The 20398-nt window shown below is 48.0% G+C and overlaps 2 long non-coding RNA genes across 2 annotated transcripts; one reads left to right on the top strand and one right to left on the bottom strand.

Annotated features, from left to right (window-relative positions):
* Window positions 1–2125: 2125 nt before the first annotated feature.
* On the bottom strand, window positions 2126–12500 carry LOC112660823 (uncharacterized). The gene is made up of 3 exons (XR_003137231.3): window positions 11732–12500; window positions 2935–3070; window positions 2126–2806 (listed from the first exon to the last, which is right to left on the bottom strand). It is a non-coding gene; the product is annotated as an uncharacterized LOC112660823 (long non-coding RNA).
* On the top strand, window positions 9981–19218 carry LOC112660824 (uncharacterized). Its single transcript, XR_007410092.1, has 3 exons — window positions 9981–10215; window positions 12486–15022; window positions 15833–19218. It is a non-coding gene; the product is annotated as an uncharacterized LOC112660824 (long non-coding RNA).
* Window positions 19219–20398: the final 1180 nt, after the last annotated feature.

Below are 20398 nucleotides of genomic sequence, written 5' to 3'. Positions count from 1 at the left end.
ATGAGCACCCACTGGGTGGCTGGTGGTGAGAGGCATCCCTCTGACAGTGGAATCTGAGGCTCACACAGGGCAAGTAGCTTTTCCCCCAATTTTGTACTCCATCATGGTCACTAATGACGAAGTGGATTTAATAGCACCCCCGCACTAACCTTCCAAAAACCAAATGATTTCTTTCCAAATTGAAGTTGCTCCAACTATTGACTGTAATTAACCCTTATAGCAGCTGCGTAAGGATCTGGGGGGTTACTTGAGCAGAGGGAAATAATCCAGTGTCAATGAGCTATATTTACTTGCAGAGAGAGAGAGAAAGGTGGTGTGTGAGCTCGAGGCTTTAACCACTCGGGTATGGTATTTTGCAGCGTAACATTTTCCAAGATGGAAGTGGAGATTGAGTTGCCAGGACGGCAAGAAAGGACACGGGGAAACGAGGAACTAGATGGCACGTCAGCAGCGGTGGGCGAGTCTTTCTTATTTGTGGTTCTCGGTAAGCAGGGGACAAGGCTCGAGGTCACTGCCCACACCTTTTTCTGCCTCGCGGATGTTCTTCGAGCAAGGTCAGGGAGCAAATCATAAATGGGGGCAAATTCCAGCCGGGTCTTCCAACCAGATGTTTTGTTCTATGAAATGTCACACGGTAACAGGATAATTGGAGGGTTTGGATAAGCTGGTGAGGGAATAAGGGGTTTTCCTAAGGAAGATAAAAGCAGAGAAGCAGCTCTCAGCACTAAGCTGGCTGCCCTGTTTCTTCAAAAATAGGTCCTGTAACATGGAGAAGCAGAAACCTAAACCTTCTTAAATCCCTTCGAATGAATGTTTTTGAATAGAACAAACACCTATTTCATGAAAGAAATACATTTCAAAAGATCATAGCAACAGGACGCACCAGCTTCTTGGTCACCTAAGTGTTTTTGGAAGAGGAAAAGAGCCATCCAGCATTAAAGATTCAGGAATGTCTGTTGACATATTAAGGAAACAACCTCAGGGGACAGCTGACAAGGCTCCAAGAAGCATTACCAAGGGAACAGTGACGCAAACACGTTCCGTTTTTACAGGCTGGCATGCTGCCAGGCTTCCTCGCCTGACAGCTGATGTAATGCTAATCCCTATCTGGGTTAGCGTTGCTTAGATATTAACTCAAACGACTCAGTCAGCTGCAATCAATAGCAGGTTCCTTTTATAGAAGATAGTAAAAAGAAAAAAAATATACACACACATATACAGAGAGAGAGAGGGAGAGAGAGAACTGTGGGGCCTGGCATGTTAAAAACCTATTCGTGGTGCCAAAAATGGGAAAAGAAAAAGCAGGAGGGTCCAGTCTAAACCTGAGAGGCACCTTGACGCACACAAGTGTCTTTTTCTTAAGAAAGTCCAGTTGTCCACAAAAATATTGCTCTTTCATAATACCAGTTTCTTTTTTAAGTGTAACAACTAAGGAATATGCCTAATTTCCAGCTGAGCTAAATAATGACAGGAGAAAACAGAAGACATTAGATGGCAATGTGAAAATAATGCTTTGTTTCATCATTGAATAAATGGGCTGGTTCCTTTGGAACCAATGCATAAAATATTGGTTTTTTTTTTTTTTAATTCTTTCTTCAAGACCACTGCTTTTTGATTATTTTAGAACAAATAATAAGTACAATAAGTATGCAAATTTTAATCAGTCTCAGTTTGAATGCGTGTGTCAAGTGTCCTCTATAATATGTTGAGAGGCTACTTTTCATTTTCTCTCAGTCACTGTAATTTTAACTGTCCAAGGGTGATAAAGAACAGCTCATTTTAACAACTCACTTTAGTTATACATATTCTTATTTATTTACTAGATTATATCTAGATGGAAGAGATCTATGTTATCTTACACACAGGACCAGAAGCAAAGCATCCCTGGTTCCAAGGCCCTTAGAGTATAAAGAATAATCATCAAAAACCAGGTGGTGAGGGCCTGGGGGAAGGACAAACACCAATAGAGATGATAGAGTATTTTTAATAACAATGAAATGAGGATAGTAGTGATAACATAGCACATGAGATGCACGAATGAAGTCCATGGGATGGCAGTGACATGATGAAAATGACACATGATTTATCTTTACATGTTTATAACACTTCTCTTCTATAGTAGGAGTTGTTTTTTTTTTTTTCTAACTTAAAGGAAGTTTAAGCTTGAGGGAGTCTATGAACCACATGAATTTATGTGTAAGTTGATGGTTATGTATGTATTGTTCTGGGAGGAAGGCTCCTAGCTCTCATTGGATGCTCGGAAGGTTCCAAAGGCCCTCCTCCCCCAAGGGTTAAAACTGAACCATAAGATCAAGTCCTCCAGGAATTTGATCTCAATTATTCTTCACCTTCCAGTGAGATCATTTATTTACAGGTAGAGAAAGGGGGAAATTGAGAGGCTAAGTTGCTTTGCCCAACATCAAGGAAGCAGTCTGGTCTGTTCTTATCTATGATGCTAGATCAGATGGCCTCCTTGTATGAGTTTCTGTGGCGAGTCCATTAGTGAAGAAGGTCCCATTAGAGCCATGCCCACAAGGGAAGGACCAGAAGAGCTCAGAATACCCTCCGATGACTTCCATCTCAATTCAACTGATACATCTCCCTCTCCACAGTCTCCCATGCCCACCGGCCCTTCCCTCCCCATACTCTGCTACCCAAAGTCTCCTTCCAATAGGGCCAAGGCCAACCAGAAAATTCAACTGCAGTATTTTAACGTTTTAGCAAAGTCTCCCATAAGAATGTAATCTTAGCATCACCTTTCTTTGATAAGGCACTGTTTGCTTCGGAATCTTGAAACACTCCATATCTGGCAAAAAGGATACAGAACAGGAAATTAGGGCACACAGATATGAAGGAACTTCCCAGCATTGTAGAAAATAGGATGCAAGTTTAGTTTTCTAGACTCACAATCTGGTCTGTTCTACATTCACTTACACCAGTTCAGCCTACAGAATAGAGCCTGGCATTCTCTGAGTTTGCATTTCCTCCGGCCTGGGGGCAGAGGCCAACAATGAAAGGCACAGGGAAGTCCGCTCCAGCTTCAAGTAGAGGATGGAGGTAAGGGAGTGGTCTACAAGGAAGGAGAACAGAGATTTTGTCCCTTGTTGACAACAATAATATCTACTGTCATTTTATAGTCATAAAATAATTTATTTTATAATTATATTGTTATTAATTTATACATTAGAAAATATTTTAACTATAAAATAAGATTTTCTAATCACAGAAAACTTGGAAAAAAGCAGAAGTAAAAAGAAGAGGAAGGAAAAAAAGGCCTATAGCTCCCTCTCTCCCAGGTAGCATGCTAAATGAACAAATATCCCTGTTGTTTGGATTGGCGCCTCTTCTTTCTAAGGGTGACCCTGAAGTCACAAACTCTTGGTTTCATTGTAAGGACAGCGTGAATGATGAAACCTTTCTTGCAGGCCTCACAGGGCTGTTCCATAGCTTGAATAAAATTATGGGTTTGAAAATGAGAAAACTCACTTGTGAATTGTAAATGTCTATATTACAAATATAAGGAATTCCTACCACGGTCGTTAGAGACTGCTCTGCCGGCACTGTACTCAGAGGTGCCAACATGCTCTCCTCAAAAACACTGCTTCTCATGATAAGTCCCTGCTTTAGAACATAGCATGGATCTCTGTGGCCTTTTATTCAAATCCAAGAGTCTCTGGTCAGATTTTTCTCAGTTCAGAGCCCAGTCTTGTCTTTGATGCCACAAACTATGAATGGCATCAATTCTACTCCATCTAAGTGAATCTTCACATCATTGGCAGACATGTTGGTTTTTTTAGATACTGAAATGTTCTGTATGTTTTCCCTTATATGTACCTTTCTAGCCCATCTTAAAATGGAAATCACTTCTAATGCTTCATTTAATATCATTTCCATCAAAAGGCAGCGTGCTGGGAGAAATGGGGTAACCTACCTGGAACTAGTTTTCTACATGATAATTACATGACACGTCGCTTAAATTTACAGCCATCTTCCGGTTTTTTTTTCTTTTGCAAACTTTTGCTTTCATTCCCTACATCCTTTTCCAAAATGCGTAAAAACTAGATTTTGCAAAAACATGGGATGTGAATGTCATTTGTTGTGTATGAATTTGCTAAGAAATAGGGTGTAGCACAGCTGTTATTTTTCCACATATCCTACTCAATCTGTCATGCGTTTACTGTGTTTTATAAATATGTGTCATATTTGGAAATATATTGTTCACATATCTTGCATGCTTTCCATTTGCAGCATGCTAAAAATACAGTATCAGTTTGTCAACATGGCTTTCAAAAACAACAAGATCCCCTCGTTTGGAAATTCCAACCAAGTCCATAGTCCAGACCAGGCAGTTATTACAAGACATTTCGTTTCCCATTCCTCACTTTGCCCTCATTTGGCTGTGTCTTTGCGTCCCATGTAAGGCATGCTTTAAGCATCTCAGATACGAAAATATCTTTGGTGTGTGACTCAAAAGCAAGATGGTTTACTCAAATTGCCTCATGTTCTAGAATGCATGTTTAAGTGGGTGCAGGAATACAAGAGAAGTCACAATCCAGCTTCCTTCATTCACGGGCCTGTTCCTTCTGATGAGTCAGGAAAAACGCATTGAGATAGCGGTGTTGGGGTGTTTCCACCGAAAGCTCCGAAGTGTGCAAATCATAAATTGAGCTGGCTTCCAGATCACTAAAGATGCTTGTTTTTCTTCCACGTAAACAACTGCAGCCCTGGTTTGAGCTTGAAGTCACGTAGCTTCTTGGAGAATTTAGGACCCAGGCGTGGTGATGTGAGGAAACCAGGACAGGGTGGGAGATGTAGAGGGTCGCATCTAAATACTGTTTTTTCCAGGGGGCCTGAGTGGCTCAGGGGTTGAGCATATGACCTTGGCTCAGGTCGTGATCCTGGGGTCCTGGGATAGAGTCCTGCATCAGGATCAGGCACCCCATGTCTCTGCCTCTCTCTCTGTGTCTCTTGTTAATAAATAAATAAAATCTTTAAAAATACATACATACATACATACATACATACATACCGGTTCTTCCAGAAAACAAAAACTTACTTGACCTTTCAAAGCCAAAAGAACAAGACAATGGTTAAACAAGGATAAAATGAAGCTGTGTTCTTCCATTTTGCCCTTTTTAGTTTTTATTTTTTAAATTTTTTTGTTTTTTTTCATTCTGCCCTTTTTAAATAGTCTTCCCTATTATAAAGCACATCTTTTATGTGTTTTAAAAGTTTCTTTTAAATAAGGGCAAAATTAGCCTAAGAAATCCACACTCTGGAGCCCATATTTTCAGCAGAGAGAACCACTGCAGTGACAACCACTCTTACGACACCATTATTACTTATTACACGTTTATTTCCTACATTGATCTGACGTTGGCACATGATCCGCCGCCGGCGGCCTCGCGGGGAGGGGAGGCTGGGTCCGCAGGCCCCGTGCGGGTGGGTCCGAGCCTCGGCACCTGTGCCTGCCCCGCGCGGCTGCAACGCTCGGGCTAACTGAGGAGCGGTCCTCACCTGACCGAGAAAGGCCCCGGACCCCCACGATCTCGCTTCCTTTGTGTGCCTCGTGGGGGACTGCGGAGGCCGGCTGGAGAGGCTGCACCCCTGCACCGGGCGTTTGGGGCCCTAGAACTCAGCTTTGGGGTGGGACTCTGGAGGAAGTGTGGAAGGGGCTCTTTCTCCCCAACGTGGGCTCAGAAAATGCATTCCCCAGTTTATGGGAGAGACTTGGCTGCCTCTCAAGAATGCCTCACTGGTTATCATTGAAAAAAACAAAACCACCTCCTGGCGATGTGATCACACGCCCACCTTTTGAGATAGCAGCATATTGTTAACTGCCAGCCAGCTCCTCGGCAGTCCGGACAGGACAATGAGACCTTTGTCCCTGCAGTTTATTGGTCTCCTTTTGCCTGGTCAGCAGCCCTGCCAAGGGAAAGCAGGTACGGTTTCCCCTGCTCCCCAAATGGGGGAAGCTCACAGAGCTTTCAGAGGAGCAATTGGGCCGGGCCCTAGATTTCCCAGCTTGTGTTTTTTTTAGCTCATGTACTTTCTGAATTGTCACCTACCCACACTTCCTTCACCCCAACCCCTGAAGACCTACTGGGGGAAAGCATGACCCTTTTCAGGGTGTGCGCTGGAAGAAACTTTGTGTCTTCAAAAACCTTAATTTATTTCCAAACATTAAATTCTCAGTATCCATCCATTGCTTTTCCATCGTGTGCCTATAGCTTTGCTAAATAGAAATAGATCAAAAAGTATGCAGATGACCTTCCTACCCAGAGATTCTAAGATGACCCCAATGTCTGTCACCTTTGTATCATCTTCTCCTCCTTGAGTGTGAGCAGGGCTTTAATTTGCTTCTAGCTGATAGAGCACAGCAAAGGTGATAGGATATCATTCTGATGCTTCATTACCTTAGTGGCAAAGGTGAAGGGATTTTGCAGATGTAATTAAGATCTCTAATCGGTTGTCTTTAAGTTAATCGAAAGAGAGATTATCTTGGGTGGGTCTGACCTAATCAGATGAGGCCTTCAAAAGAAAATCTAGAGGTCAGAGACAAAGCAGCAGATTCCCTGTCTCCCTTCTGGCCTCAAAGAAACAGACAGTTAGGAGCTGTATGGCTTTGAGGAAACGAATTCTGCCTGTGGGCCTGCAGAGGAAGGACCCTGAGCCCAGGGAGACCTGAGCTCCAGCTGACACACTGACTGCAGTCTTGTGACACCCTGTGCAGAGGACCCAGGTACCCAGTGGAAGCTGTGAGATAAAAAAGTATGTGTCATTTGAAGCTGCTGAGTTTATGGTAATTTGTTACATGGTGGTAAAAAACTAAGACACTTATGAGCTAAGAAGGAGCTAAGACTCAACCCAATTTAGCAGGTATCTGTAAAATCTTAGATTTACCACCCTCTCCAAAGTATATATATATTTTTTAGCTTCTTGGACTATTACATACATTAAACATAAAGGTGATATGTAACACTAATAACTATCTATACCCATGGTGCTAAAACAGGTCTTGTCATTTAGAAACAATAGTGACAGCTGTATTTTCTCCCTCATTCTCTTCTTGTGTCATACACACACTTTCTCAACCAGTGGCTCCTGGGGAGGTCCTGTTGGTAACATCAGCAATCCCATTAAGAAGCATCAGATAATGGGGCACCTGGGTGGCTCAGTGGTTAAGCATTTGCCTTTGGTTCAGGTTGTGATCCTGGAGACCTGGAATCAAGTCCCACATCGGGCTCCTTGCATGGAGCCCGCTTCTCCTTCTGCCTACGTCTCTGCCTCTCTCTCTCTCTGTGTCTCTCATGAATAAATAAATAAAAACTCAAAAAAAAAAAAAAAAAAAGAAGCATCAGATAACTGTTCCACGAAGAACTTTTTAATTTCTCTTACACCCAGAGGAGTCATGTGGAGAGGGAGAGTGGGTTCTGTGTGAAAATCACAGGAAGAGTTTTCTCTGGAACGCTGGAGTTTCAAGAGCATGTCCATCCTGTGCATGCGACCTCTTTAAGGCAGTGCCTCAAACAGTACAAGTAGGACGATACTAAGCACAGCAGGTGCTCAGCAAACACTGAATATACAAGAGTGGAAAATCATCTTCACTTCAAAAATGTTGGATGAAATGGTTTGTCTGTGAGCACTTGACAGTGTATTTGACCTGAAAACTTAGTGAGCCTCTCCCATATTAGTTATTGGTCAGAGCATGGGATTTTCTTGCTGTCACCAGGGCTAGCGAGCAGAAGGCAGTGAGGGCTGTGGTGGTAAGCCTGCCTGGGAAGGTGCAACCACCTAGAAGCCAAAGCTGGTGGAATCATAAAGCACCCCCGGAATTCAGGGCCGGGGGTGGGGAGGGTTGGGGAGTGTGTGCTTCAACCTCCTCCTATGAAAAGCCCATTTTGACAAAAATGCAAAAACAATATTACTGACACAGAGTAGGGGTGAGTGGTCAGTGGTCCAAAGCCTTGGGTGGTGGCTGTGTGTTAACCAATAGGACACCAGAGAGAGGCCCAGCATGTCCCATGAGCCGTATAGACTTGGTCAGGTCACTTAACCCACCCAAGCTTTGAGTCTCCCCATTGAACAATAGGGGTAATTTTAGGGCCTAGGTCATAGAGAAACGGTGTTGAGCTGCTGTGAGAATAAAGCAATTCACAGTGACAAGCTGGGAGAAGGAGGCCTGGTTCAATAAATATTTATGGCTATTATTCACAGCGGCAAACCTGAAAGGTAAACGGCAGGAGTGGCTGGTTGGATATTACAAAGTCTTGGGAATGCTTCACCATCTGCCTCTTATTCCAGAAAATTCTACGTTCACCCTGTGACCCCACCAACATCAGTGCCAACTGGATTCAACAGAGAAAGTACACAGACTCTGGGGTGCCGGGCAGGCAGAGCCAGCCCTTGTGCTGTGTGTGAGCTGCTGGTCTGTTGTCACCGTCCTTGCCCGGGATGGCAGTGGTGGCAGCCAGGCCTTCTTTCCAGTCATGCCCTCCTGCGCCCTTGCCACCCCGCCCCCAGGCCCCATTCTCTCCCTCTGCATGTCCCAACAGTGGCCTTCTGTGCTCCCTTTTGTTCACGCTTCCGCTGGGCTGGACTCACCCTAGTTCACAGGCTCTAGGTCTGACCTCAGAAGCCCTGGAGCCCCAAGGTTAAAGCGGAACCAGGCTGGCTTACTGGTGCTGTCCTTACCAGGGAGTCAGAGGGCAACTCCTCAAAAGTGAGAAAGGAAAAAAAAAAAACCCTTGACCAATGTGAATTCAAACTCCCCCAGTTTGGGCCATCACGAAGAAAACAATAAAGCAGAGGGGAGGCTGCCCACACTGTGGTGTCTGAGACAGGATCCGAGACCTTCCCGGGAAGGGGAGAAATCCTTTCTGGCTGACTCCCCTGACTCTGTGTTTCCTACAATTCTACAACAAAGATCCAGGAACATGAGAAAAGGAAACTGAGAAAATGTGTCCTGGGATCCAAATTTAAGCCAAGAACAGGACAATGTGAGCCAAATGGAAATGAGGCCAAGAGTGCTTTCTCGGGGCCCCAGTGTGTTTTTTTCTTCTTTTTCTTCTTCTTTTTTTTTTTTTTTTTCCAAATGCCCAAACCTGTTTAACTGCTTAGTGTGAACTATAGTTCTGGGATACAGTTCACTCTGGGAAAGGAAATTTAATTAGCTCAGGCAACCTCACCTCCAATCTTAGGTCGACATAGTCAAATGGCACATTCACAGTGATTGCTGCCAATAGATTCGTGAAAGAAGGAAAAGAGAGAGGAAGAAGGGGAATGAGAGGGTAAGCAAGGGACATACTTTAATTAAGAGTTATATTGAGAGAGGTTGTCCTATATCAGCTGCGGAAAGCGACAGCCTCTCCTCATTGCTGGCCCCAATAAATTCCGGATTACATTATGCATGTGCGTGGACTGCTTTGACTCACACACTCTACGTCCCATTCACAGGAATTTAAGTGATCAAAGTTCTATGATCAGGAATTCCAAGATACTGATAACAACCCACATGTGCAGAGTGCCTTGCGGTTTGCAAAGCAGTTGCCTGGTTATTATTATACTTGGTTCTTCACAATCGTGCCATGAGGAAGTTGTCACTGTCCCCATTTCCCAAGCGAAGACAGTATGCTGACATCTGCCTCCCGGAAGGAGGTCACAGAGTCACAAGGGTCCTGGCCAGACCTGATGCTCAATCTCACAGCCTTTTCCATATCCTGGGAAAATGGTGACTAGCAAACACAGAGAGGGAAACTGAGGCACAGACCCGTGTAGCAGCTTGATGATGGCACAGCTGGGACCATTGGCTCTTAGAACACCTTAGAGTTTTGACTCCCTGGTATTGACATGATTCTCTAAGTTCTCGTGAGAAAGGCTGTATGTCAAGAAAGCATTATTACATCTGGTCAGAACTGGAAGGATTTAGAGGTATGACATTCTGTCTCACAACGTGCTAGTGTGATTATCTGGCTATTAGCTGGCAAGTGCGGTTATCTCATATTAGCTATTAAATGTGTGCTGTGAAGAATGTCATTCCAGAATAGAAGTAGAGCTCCAGGCCCATTTATGATCCTGGGCAGAGTCTGAGTAATCTAGCGCATCTGAATCACAAGAAAGAGGCAAGTCTCAATTTGGAATCAGAAAATGATGCAAACATTTCTGAGCCCTGGGAAAGGAGGGAAGCCTGGGCAGAACCGGGATCTGCCTAGAAAGGTCAGTTGTTCTCTCCTGCTTGCTTTCCCTTTGTCCGGCTGTGGCGTGTCCTCCCGGCCCATCCTCTGCTCGTGTGCTTGTAGGTGCCGGATGGACCCTCATGCAGGGTTACAGTCGTGGGTACAGGAATAGAACCTTCTGTGGATGGGTTGGCTTCCCCCTCTGACTAAAAATCTGTCAGCAAGACCCAAACCCCAGTGACTGGCCTTGGAGAATGGAGGGTGTCTATGTTTTGCCCCTTCCAAGTTCTTTCGTTGCGTTTTATTGTTCTTCCTACTTAGATATTAGGCTGTCTCCATGATGTGAGACATCCTTCCTTTCTAGAATTTCCAGGAAGCCCAGTTCCCTCCCACGTGTTAGATTTAATGTAATTGAAACCAAAGTTTGAGGCTATTTCTCCTAATTCAGGAAAAGTTGTGTGCTTGGCAACCCAAATGGAAAGAGACGAAAAAAATGGTAGTGGATTTTTGTGGTGTTTTTCTCATTTTGGTTGTGTGTGTATGTTTCATAAAGCGCGCAAGAGAATTACACTCAAAACGCAATTGCTGGGAGAGATAGAAACTCTTGTAATTCATGTTGTGCATAATGGATTTGGCAGGCCCAAGCATAGAAATTTCCAGAAGTGTTTGCGTGGCAGCAATTCTTAGCCAATTCACATTTTTTAGCTGTCCTGGCCAGCTGCCCAGCCTACAGAAAAAGTCTTGTATCTCCGCAAGTTTGGCTGGCCTCTCTGACGAGTTTCCAAACTGCATGGCAACATTGGATGAGCTTATTTTCAAGTGCCAAAAAAACTCCTGCTACTTATATTGTCACTAAATACCAGATGTGCTTAATAAAGAGCAAGCAGAGCCAAACCTAGGGTAATCAAATAACCTATCATTAACATTTTCTAAAAACAAAAAATGCAATTGGAACACCAGATTACTGTTTTTCTTTGTTTGCTTTACGCCCTATTACTGGAACCCCTAGGGTGTTGGGAACAGGACTCGGGTGGGGAGGCCAGCTCTGGCAGCGATGAGGACGCTGTTTACAATCACACCCTTCACATCTGAAACATGTGTGAGAAAGTCAAGGCCCCAGCAGATTTCCTCCAGCAAACCCCCCACTCCCCCACCCTCACAACCCTCTCTCCAGCCCCCCAGGGAGGGGCTCTCACCGCCCCGGAAAGTGCTGAAAAGTTGAGGTGTGCTGGGATTTGACCTTTTAGGAGAGAAACAGAGGGAGACGGAAGAGTAAGAGCTGGGCCTTTGCAAGTTAGAGGCTGGAAGCCACTGTAGCTGCTGCTGCTGCTGCAAAAATGCAGGGAGGTTCTGGAAGCCTTAAAGGCACACGGGGATACTGTGTGGCTTTGTCAGAGGCCCTGGCTGGGCTTCAGCTGGTAGACTTTAAAGTATTTCTTAACACAAAAAAGCTCCAATTCTATTTTCCCTCCCTCTCATTGCTATAAATTCTCCTCCCTCCCTCCCTCCCTCCCTCCCTCCCTCCCTCCCTCCCTCCCTCCCTCCCTCCCTCTTACCTTCTTTCCTTCCTTCTTTCCTCCCTGTCTTCCTTTCTCTCCTAGTTTTCTGGGGATCCAGTGGGAGGAGACATAGGGCTGGCACAGTCCACTCTGGCTGTATTCAGGGTCACTCCCACTGTCTCTTTCCCTCCTCCAGACCCTGATACCCTGGGGGCACACTTTTTTTTTTTTTTCTAGTCCTGCCTTCCCAAACCCACAGGTGTGAAGAGATGACAAGAACAAACATCCTTCTTGCCCTGAGGTGGGTGACCTCAGGAGATGGCAAACCTGAGTGTTGGGGGTGTTTAAAGAGAAAGAGATGGAATCTCACCATAAGAAATGTGAGAGTCAATAACTATTCCGAAAATATTTGTGATCTGCATTAAGACAACTGTATAAATAAAGAAATAAGTGACTCAGCCTTTGGAGAGTTGTTTCAAGAACCTGTTACTAAAAATGCATTATAATCCAACTGTGCCTTGAACGCCATCGTGCCAAGGCAAACTCAGTGAGAAGATGCACAGTGTTTTCCTGTTGTGTGGAGTCATGGGGGGATAAACCATGAATGTGGCCTAATTAGCAATGAAATGCTTTGAAAATATTTGATTGAAGTGGATGAGGTTAGCAAAACAATGTGGAGCTGACGTCTATAATAATGCCTTTTGAACTTCCCTCCTAGCTGTACTCACATGGGTTTCACCCATCAGTTGTGTTCTTGAAAAGTCGCGTGTGAATCCATAGGCTAAGTGGAATTATGTCTTCAATGCTTTAGGGATACTCCTGGTGTGGAGGAACCAACCCCATGTCAGTGAAGAAGCCACAGAGAGAGTCAGTACCCACGACTGATTTGTCTCTGCTGGGTTTGGACGGCCCCCTGTCCCCTTGGCCCGAGCCGAGCCTTTGAGGACACGCATGAGCAGCGTCTAGTTCTCCTTTGCTGGGTCATGAGAGGAAAGAGCTTGTCTTGGAGAAGGGTCAAGGGCAGGCTGTTTTGTTCTCCAGCAACAAAACAGAGCAGGCTAGAGGAAACCACCCAAGTGACGAGCTCTGCAGAGGGCAAGTGAAGGCTGAGTCTAAACACAAAAGTGGAGGAGCCCATCTCCTTGGAGCTGTTTATATTACATAACTCAAATAAACACAGCAGTGCAAGAACGGTTCCCTTGGCGAGGGCCAGGACCACAGAGCCGAGAGGCAGACAAAGGGCGTCGCCTCCAGCCCTGGTCAGAGAAGCCTCCTTTCAAACAATGACACGGACCACAGCAACCCGACTAACCCACAGGGACACACCAGCACGATGCAGCAGGATACCCGAACGGATTAACAAGAACCGTTTAATTAGGACTTCTAAGGTGTCTTTCTTTGCTCTGGCTGAGAAATAGACCCTGATCAGAGCAAGAAGCAGCAGCAAAACTGACCCCGAAATGGCTCTTTTCATTTGCAAAGGAGGGGTGGGTATGAGGAGGCACCTGTGAGCCCCTGGGAAGCTGGGAAACCAGGCCCAGGCAGGAGGGAGCACAGCCGCTGCCTCCCACCCCCCAACAACCCCAGGGGAACAGCCTTCTCAGCCCTGGGGCGAAGCAGGGGGACCCCGGCCTTCTGGGAAGCATCGGGCAGTTTCCATGGCGTCAGTGCGAGCAAGAAGAAGAAGAAAAAAAATAAAAGTTTCCAACTCCGTAAATGAGCACAGGCCCACAGGCCCCACGTCTGAACGAAATCAGAGAGTCTTGAAATTGAGAGCAGGCGAGAACCTACTGAAACCTTCTTTTTCATCAGCAGCCTGCAGCCTCCTGGGACAGCAGCCCCTATCATATGCCAGGGGACAAGAATAGAACTAAAAATTGAGAGCACAGCCCTCAGCACGGGCTGATAGTCCTGGTTGCCAACAGTTGCCCCATTAGTAGGCTATGGGGACATGCTAGGGAACATTTTCTCTACAAGGCTTGTGTTTAAAAATACATCTTGCTTCAGAGCCGGCCTGGGGCGTGGCCGGGGAGTCAGCCTTCTCTTCTGGGCTGAGCAGGTGCTTGTCACTCTGTGATTCACTGCAGATCACTTACCCTCTGGGCTTGCCCCTTCCGCACCACGTGACAGCGACCCAGACCTCCACGAGGGCCCCTCGCAAGTTAATGTCTTAGACGATTCCTGGATGAAAGCCACACTCCACAGTCGCCCTCCCCAGGGTACACACAGGATGCGCGCGTGGCCGGGGCTGAAAGGCGATGGTGACCAAGGTCACACTTCACTGCCAAGGGTGCCGACCCCTTCGCACTCTGTGGATGTATCCCTGGAGATAGTTCTCTCCCTGTTTCCTTATTCTTGAGAGGAGGACAAGAGCTCCCACCCCCATCCCGAGGACGGTTAGGAGCAGTAGCTAACGGAAGTGGCCGAGAAGCTCTTGGCAGATGCCAAATTCAGAATCAAGTGTTGAGTGATGGCCTCCCTCAGCGACCCTACGCACTGCACTGCGTTACCTCCGTGCCCCACTCTAACTGCTCCGATGACAGACTGCCCCGTGGGGCGTGAAGCCGGTCTGCCCAGAAGTCCCGGGTTCTGCTACAGAAGGTTGCCTTTGCAGGAACCACTGCAATCCCTGCGTGTCCAGACTTATGTTCTGGGTAGGAGACAACAGGTGATGGATGAGCTGCCAAGGCGGGGAGGCTGCCAGCATCCAGCCCAGGCACCCGGGGCTTGGCACCCCTTTCCCGAGGGGAGGTGGAGGTGAATACATCAACATGGTGGGGTCAAGTTTGAGTCCGCCTCCATGAAGCCCTGGGGAACCTCCTTTTTGAAAAACAACTGGGACAGTGTGACAGCTGTTTAAGGATGCAAAGGAAAGGGTCCCCCGGGAAACCTCCCCAGGGAAGGCTCTGCCTGCAGGAGGCTGTGAGTGACACACAAGACAGCCGGCAGGAGTGGGGACAGCCTGGCCTGCGTGACCGTCTGCCTCGTCAGTGATCGGAAGCAGAGTACATGTGTAGAAGCTGGTGGTCGCGATGACCACAGCAGCAGTGCCACTGACTAGTACCGGTGGTGGGGCCTATAGAGCAGTTAGACGGCTCTGAGGCTGTGGCCCTGCAAGGACTTGACCGTGACATGGTTGCCACGTCGGAGTCCTCGCTGCTCCTTCAGCAGTTTAGTTTGGGGCCTTTATAAACAAGACCCAAATCGGGTTTTATGGCTGCCAGCTATCTGCAGCCACTTTAACATCTGGTTCCTTATGCAATTGTCCCTCATGACAAATGAGTGGTGGGGCACAAAGATGTGAAGGATGGGGACAGAGAGCTCACCTTGAGAAGCTAAGCACTGGAGGTAAGAAGGGACCTGGTGACACACCCTGTTTGCATGGGAGTAGCTGCCTCTGAAGCAGGCTGAGAGAACTATGGAAGTCCCTGGACTTAGATCCCAAAGATCTAGGTCTGACTTCCTGGATCGACCACGTCCTAGCTGTGTGAGCTGAGGCACATTAGCTAATGTTTCTGAGACTTCATGGTCTTCCCTGTGAGCCAGAGCTGATGATGCCAACCTCAGGGAGGTGAGGGAAGCTCAGGGGAAGAGACAACCCCAGGTGGCAAGGCAAATGAGCAACATCTGATTCTGTATGCAGGCATGACCTCTTAACCTTTGAGGGCAAATAACCCTGTGGGGTGTGCAGAGTCGTCTGCCTCAGCCTGGGGAGTAGCAAAGAGCCTTGGAAGTCAGTCTGCCCGCCTCCCCCTGACAGCTGGCAGCAGACCGGGACAGGATCTGCATGTCCCTTGCAGCCCAGAGTGCTTGTCACCAGGCCGCGGCAGCCTTGTCCTCGGCTCACCAGACAAAGGATTGGTCTTCCCCTCGTGGGCCGCTCTCCCTCCCGGCTGCCCAGGGGGCACTCCCTCTTCTGGGCCCCTAGGGTACCGCCCCCGGGGAACTGAAGGCCCAGAAAGAGGGCAAAAGGGAGTAAGCAGGGCACCAGGGAGAAGGAGGCTCGTTATTGTCTTTCTAGATGAATCTCCGGGCCGCAGCAGTGCAGGGCGCGTACCAGGCCTGCAGCAAACCTGTCTGCTGTGGGGCTGTCTCAACATGCCATTTGGAAAGTCAAGGTTTTCAATGTAAACTTTGTTCTCCCTACCCTTTCTTCAGGGATTCACAGATGCAGCGTCTCTCGGCACTTCCTTTCCACGTCTCTGGGGCTGAAATCCGAGGTCACGTGGTATCTCTGTCAGAACAAGTCTGCTCCGCGGCCAACCATCCTATGGGACAGGGCAGGGCCCGGATGGCGTTGGCTCCCGGGTCTGCCCTGGTGTAGGGTTCTCAGTGGCCCTATTTTTGGCAGAGCTTTTTTTTATCCTTGCTCTTTATCACAAGCCTGTCGGGCAAATGACAGAGGAATTGCAAGCTTGAATGGGCTTGTCTGACAGGCCAACTTTCATCCTGGGTGCTGCCGCCTGACTTTTAAAAAGGCACTCGGAGCAGAAGAGAGTAATTTCACACTGATTCCTGGCTGTAATTTGCTTTTGGGTTTAAAATGTCGCATTTCAATCATCCTTGCTTCAGGCCAGAGGGGAGAAGATGGACCACGCGCGCCGTCCGTGTTTGTAACAGACACGCGCAAAGGCAACTGCTTCGCTCCGAAGCCACCCTGGCAAGCACACCGAGGAGCCCTCTCCCAGGGCAGACAAGCGCGTTCAAAGGCATCCGTGATAACTTAGCAGTTCTAGCAGGCAGAGCGAGCGAGCTGCAGGTGACACAAAGCCTGGCCTGGGACATCCCCATCAGCAAGCGTGTATTAGACTACCTCTCTCCCCCAGGCCGCGGGAAGCAGAGGAGATGCGGAGCTTTAGGCAAACCTCAGAAATGGAAGGGTCAGAAACCCTGTGCGCACCTGACTGCACCAAGGACAAGACAAGGTCCGGCTGTGGCTGTGGAATTCAGCTGGGGCAAGCGTGAGCCAAGAGGTACAAGGAGAGAAGCAGGAAGTGGCCTCCCTGCTCATGCGGGCGGGTGAGCTTGTGCGTGGAGCATCCTCGAAGAAAAGGGACAGAGGCGCGTGGGAAGGTCAGGGGCACGGTTGTGCCTGGTCAGCAGCAGGAAGGGTGACTTCTCCCGGCGCAGCCATCATCCCAGCCTTCGCCTCCTCTCACCAGGCTTCCTTACAGGCCACATGCTGCCTGACATGTAATTCTTTTTTCCTGGGATGGCTTCTAATGTCCCCCCACCTTAATCTTGCTCCTCACCTGCTTATAAATCCTTTGAGCTCAGGAACCACTATCTAGCCCTCTCTGTCCACTCCAGGCTGACCCAACCTGACCTCCCTTGACCCTCCCCACAGAACTGCCAGCATCCCTTGGGCAGGGGGTGACGCCTCGCTCTGTGGATCTGGGGTGCTTTCTGGAGGCCTGACAGGGAAGCTGGACTGGTGGCATTGCCAGGGGTTGCTGCTGCCTCTTCTATCCGGCTGTGGGTGCCCTGGGAGCAGGATCCACCTTCATGTCTCAGCTCTTGGCTCCTGGCACAGTGCCTGGCACTCAGCAAAGGTTTACTGAATGAATGCATTCCCCATGTTTGGCCCATCCTGGGGGAACGGGCCCAGCATGTTTGGGGGGACAGAGTCAAAGATAGGAGACAAGATGAATGCTTCAGAGGGAAATGAGGCCCCGGGACCCTCCTGATATGCTGGGGGCACCCGGGGCCAACCCTAGATATGATGCTTTGGGAAGTGATGCTTGCTTTCTGGAGCCCCTGCCTCATCTTGAGACCGTGTTCTACTTTGTCGGGTTTTTCCAAAACTTTCTGTCAGCTTTCTCTTATGGCCTTCAGTTACACTGCTGGACTAATTAACAGTCTCCAGAGATGGACTGTGGGGTCTGGGTGTACAGGGGCCATGTGTCAGGGTGGGGAGCTGGACAGAGAGGGTGGTGAAGATCAGGGGCTCAAGGCTGCCCCCCGCCCTGCCATGTGATGTGGATGGGGGTGCTCAGCTTCCCTGCACACGGAACTCTAGAAGGGATGCAGAGAGTCTCCATTGAGTCCTCCAGAAAGTTAGGCACACTGATGCATGCGAGTGTCCCAGGTGATGCCCAGCACATCGTAAGTGCTCATTAAAAGCCAGTTCCTGCCATTTGAAACCAGAAGATGAAATCAAGTCTGGCTTTTTCCACTTGCAAGTTGTGTGGCCCGAGTGGGTCAAGGTGCCTTACCTCTCCCCTCACAGTCTCTGGTTTCTGAGATGAGGACAGAACTGCTGGCCTCGTTAGTGTTGTGAGGATCAAGGAGATAAGGGGAACGAGTGTGTTCTGTGAGCCAGGAGGTGTTTTCCTGAGGTAGTTGTGAAGTTACCTGAGTGAAGGCATCGAGAGGTGAGGCTCCGTGGGGATCCTGCCATGTGAGAGCTATGCCTTCACGGGGACAATGGCTGTGTATTAACCAAACTTGTGATTTCTATGAAGTACATGCTTTAACAGCCACCCATGAAGCTTTTAGCAACCCCTAAGCAAATCGTGACTCTTCCAATGTGAAGGTCAAGCCTGTGTGTCAACTTGGCTGAGCCACGGTACGGTATATGGTCAAACATTATTCTGGTTGTTTCCATGATGTTTCCATGTTTCCATAATATTCCATGAAATATTTTTCTGGATGAAATTACATTTAAATCATTGGACTTTGAGTTGAGCACATTCTCCTCCAGAATGTGGGTGGGCCACATCTAAACAGTCGAAGGCCTGAACTGAACAAAAGATTGACCTCCCCTGAGCAAGAGGAAATTCTGCCAGCAGACAGGCTTTGGACTTGAACTGCAGCATTGGCTCCTCCTTGGGTCTCCAGTCTGCCAGCCTATTTGTCAGATTTTGGACTTGCCAGCCTCCATAATCACCATGATCACATGAGCTAATTATTTAGAATAAACTTCTTGGGGATCCCTGGGTGGCTCAGTGGTTTAGCGCTGCCTTCAGCCCAGGGCGTGATCCTGGAGACCCGGGATCGAGTCCCACGTTGGGCTCCCGGCGTGGAGCCTGCTTCTCCCTCTGCCTGTGTCTCTGCCTCTCATTCTCTCTCTGTGTCTCTCATAAATAAATAAATAAATAAATAAATAAATAAATAAACAAACAAACAAACAAACAAAATCTTTAAAAATAAGTAAAATAAAATAAACTTCTCTCTCTTTCTCTCTCTGTCTCACACATACACGCACACAGACATACACATATTCTGTTGGTTCTGTTTCTTTGTAGAACCCTAATATACCCATAAACATTTGGAGTCCTCAGCTTTAAACTGTACAGTCTAACAGTCCCAGTGAACGTGAATTTCACACGAGGGCCAGTTTCAAACCTAACCAGCCAATCCTGAGCCTGGTTGCTTTGCCTTGCCCGATCCTTTCCACAGAAACCACAGCTGAGGTTCTTGCCTCCAGGTCCCCCCTACCTCTGCCTCCCGACCGACCCTGGCGCTTACCAGCGTGGCCCTGGGTGGTTCACCATGTTCTCTTGAGCAAACTATGAGTACAATAAAACCTGTACAATTTCTCAGTCTCTTTCTCTTCACTTGTGTCTGGTCTTCCCATACCTCACCCAAGATAATATAATAAAACAGACAGTGATGCCCCGAGGAAGCCCTGGGCCAGCCTCCAGCAATGGGCGAGTAGCTTATTTGCCCCCTCAGGTGGCACTGTGCTAGATGCCACAGGACTATTCTACATGAGATCTAGGGCTGGTGGAATGCCGGGCAGCATTTTAAGCAGCTTGTGCCAGAAGAATCGTTCCTTGCTTAAAACAAAATTCATCATCACCATCATCATCAATGAGATCTGGCCCTCCAGAGAGCCCACATGAGCCATGTTCTCAGTGAGAGCAAGTGTGCATCTGGAGGCTCTTTATTAACCCTTTCAGGCCCCACAGCATTTCCAGCATTCAGGAACATTCCTGAAGCATCTTTGTCTAAGAGCTCATTCACCTCACCTGGGGTCGGGTGGGGGTGGGGGGTGGGGGGTGGAAGGTGGAAGGAGAGGAGGGCCGTGACCTCCTAGGAAAGGGTTAAACCACCCTGGGTGACCCACAACGTCATAGAACTACACAGTTATAGAACCCAAGGCTTTCAGAGCCTGGGAGGAAGCTACCAGGTCCTCTGGGCCCAGTACCCCTCATTTTGCAAAGGAAGAAAGAATCCCGACCAACACAAAGTCATGCACTCACCTGTACCCCTGCCATGGAGCCCCAAATGAATGCTGATCTGAAGGCTGGATCAGGGAATGGCTTTTACCTGCAACCAGCAGCTCATTCTGTGGGCTCTCTCCCTGAGTGGGTTGGTTGTCGTGGGGGCCCGTTCCCGCATCCGTCCAGGTCGATCAGCCTATGCTTCTCTCCGTCCATCTATTCCTCACCCCCCAAAGACACTAAGGATGCAGATTTGGCTTGCACTCACTCCCTCCTCTTTGCTGTTTGTTCTCCTGTCCACCCAAGGGTGGAGAGGGGTGCTGCGGAGGGCTTAGCACAGGGGTGGTGGTGGGGTGGGGTTTGGGGGGAACGGCCAGCCATAGCCAGCATCACTGCGGTGGTTTTGAAACCCTCCAAGTCCCTCATATGTCTGTGGTTGGTGTCACCCAGGCAGGACTGCATGGCCGAGTTAGAAGGGACTTTAATGAATATACCCCAAATAATAAAGGGCTGAAAATAAGCACATCACTTGTCTTGACAGTATCTACCAAGGCCA

Source organism: Canis lupus, chromosome 4, assembly GCF_003254725.2.
Source record: "Canis lupus dingo isolate Sandy chromosome 4, ASM325472v2, whole genome shotgun sequence".
In the NCBI taxonomy this organism is placed as follows: domain Eukaryota; kingdom Metazoa; phylum Chordata; class Mammalia; order Carnivora; family Canidae; genus Canis; species Canis lupus.
This window is presented reverse-complemented; position numbering and strand designations above follow the sequence as displayed.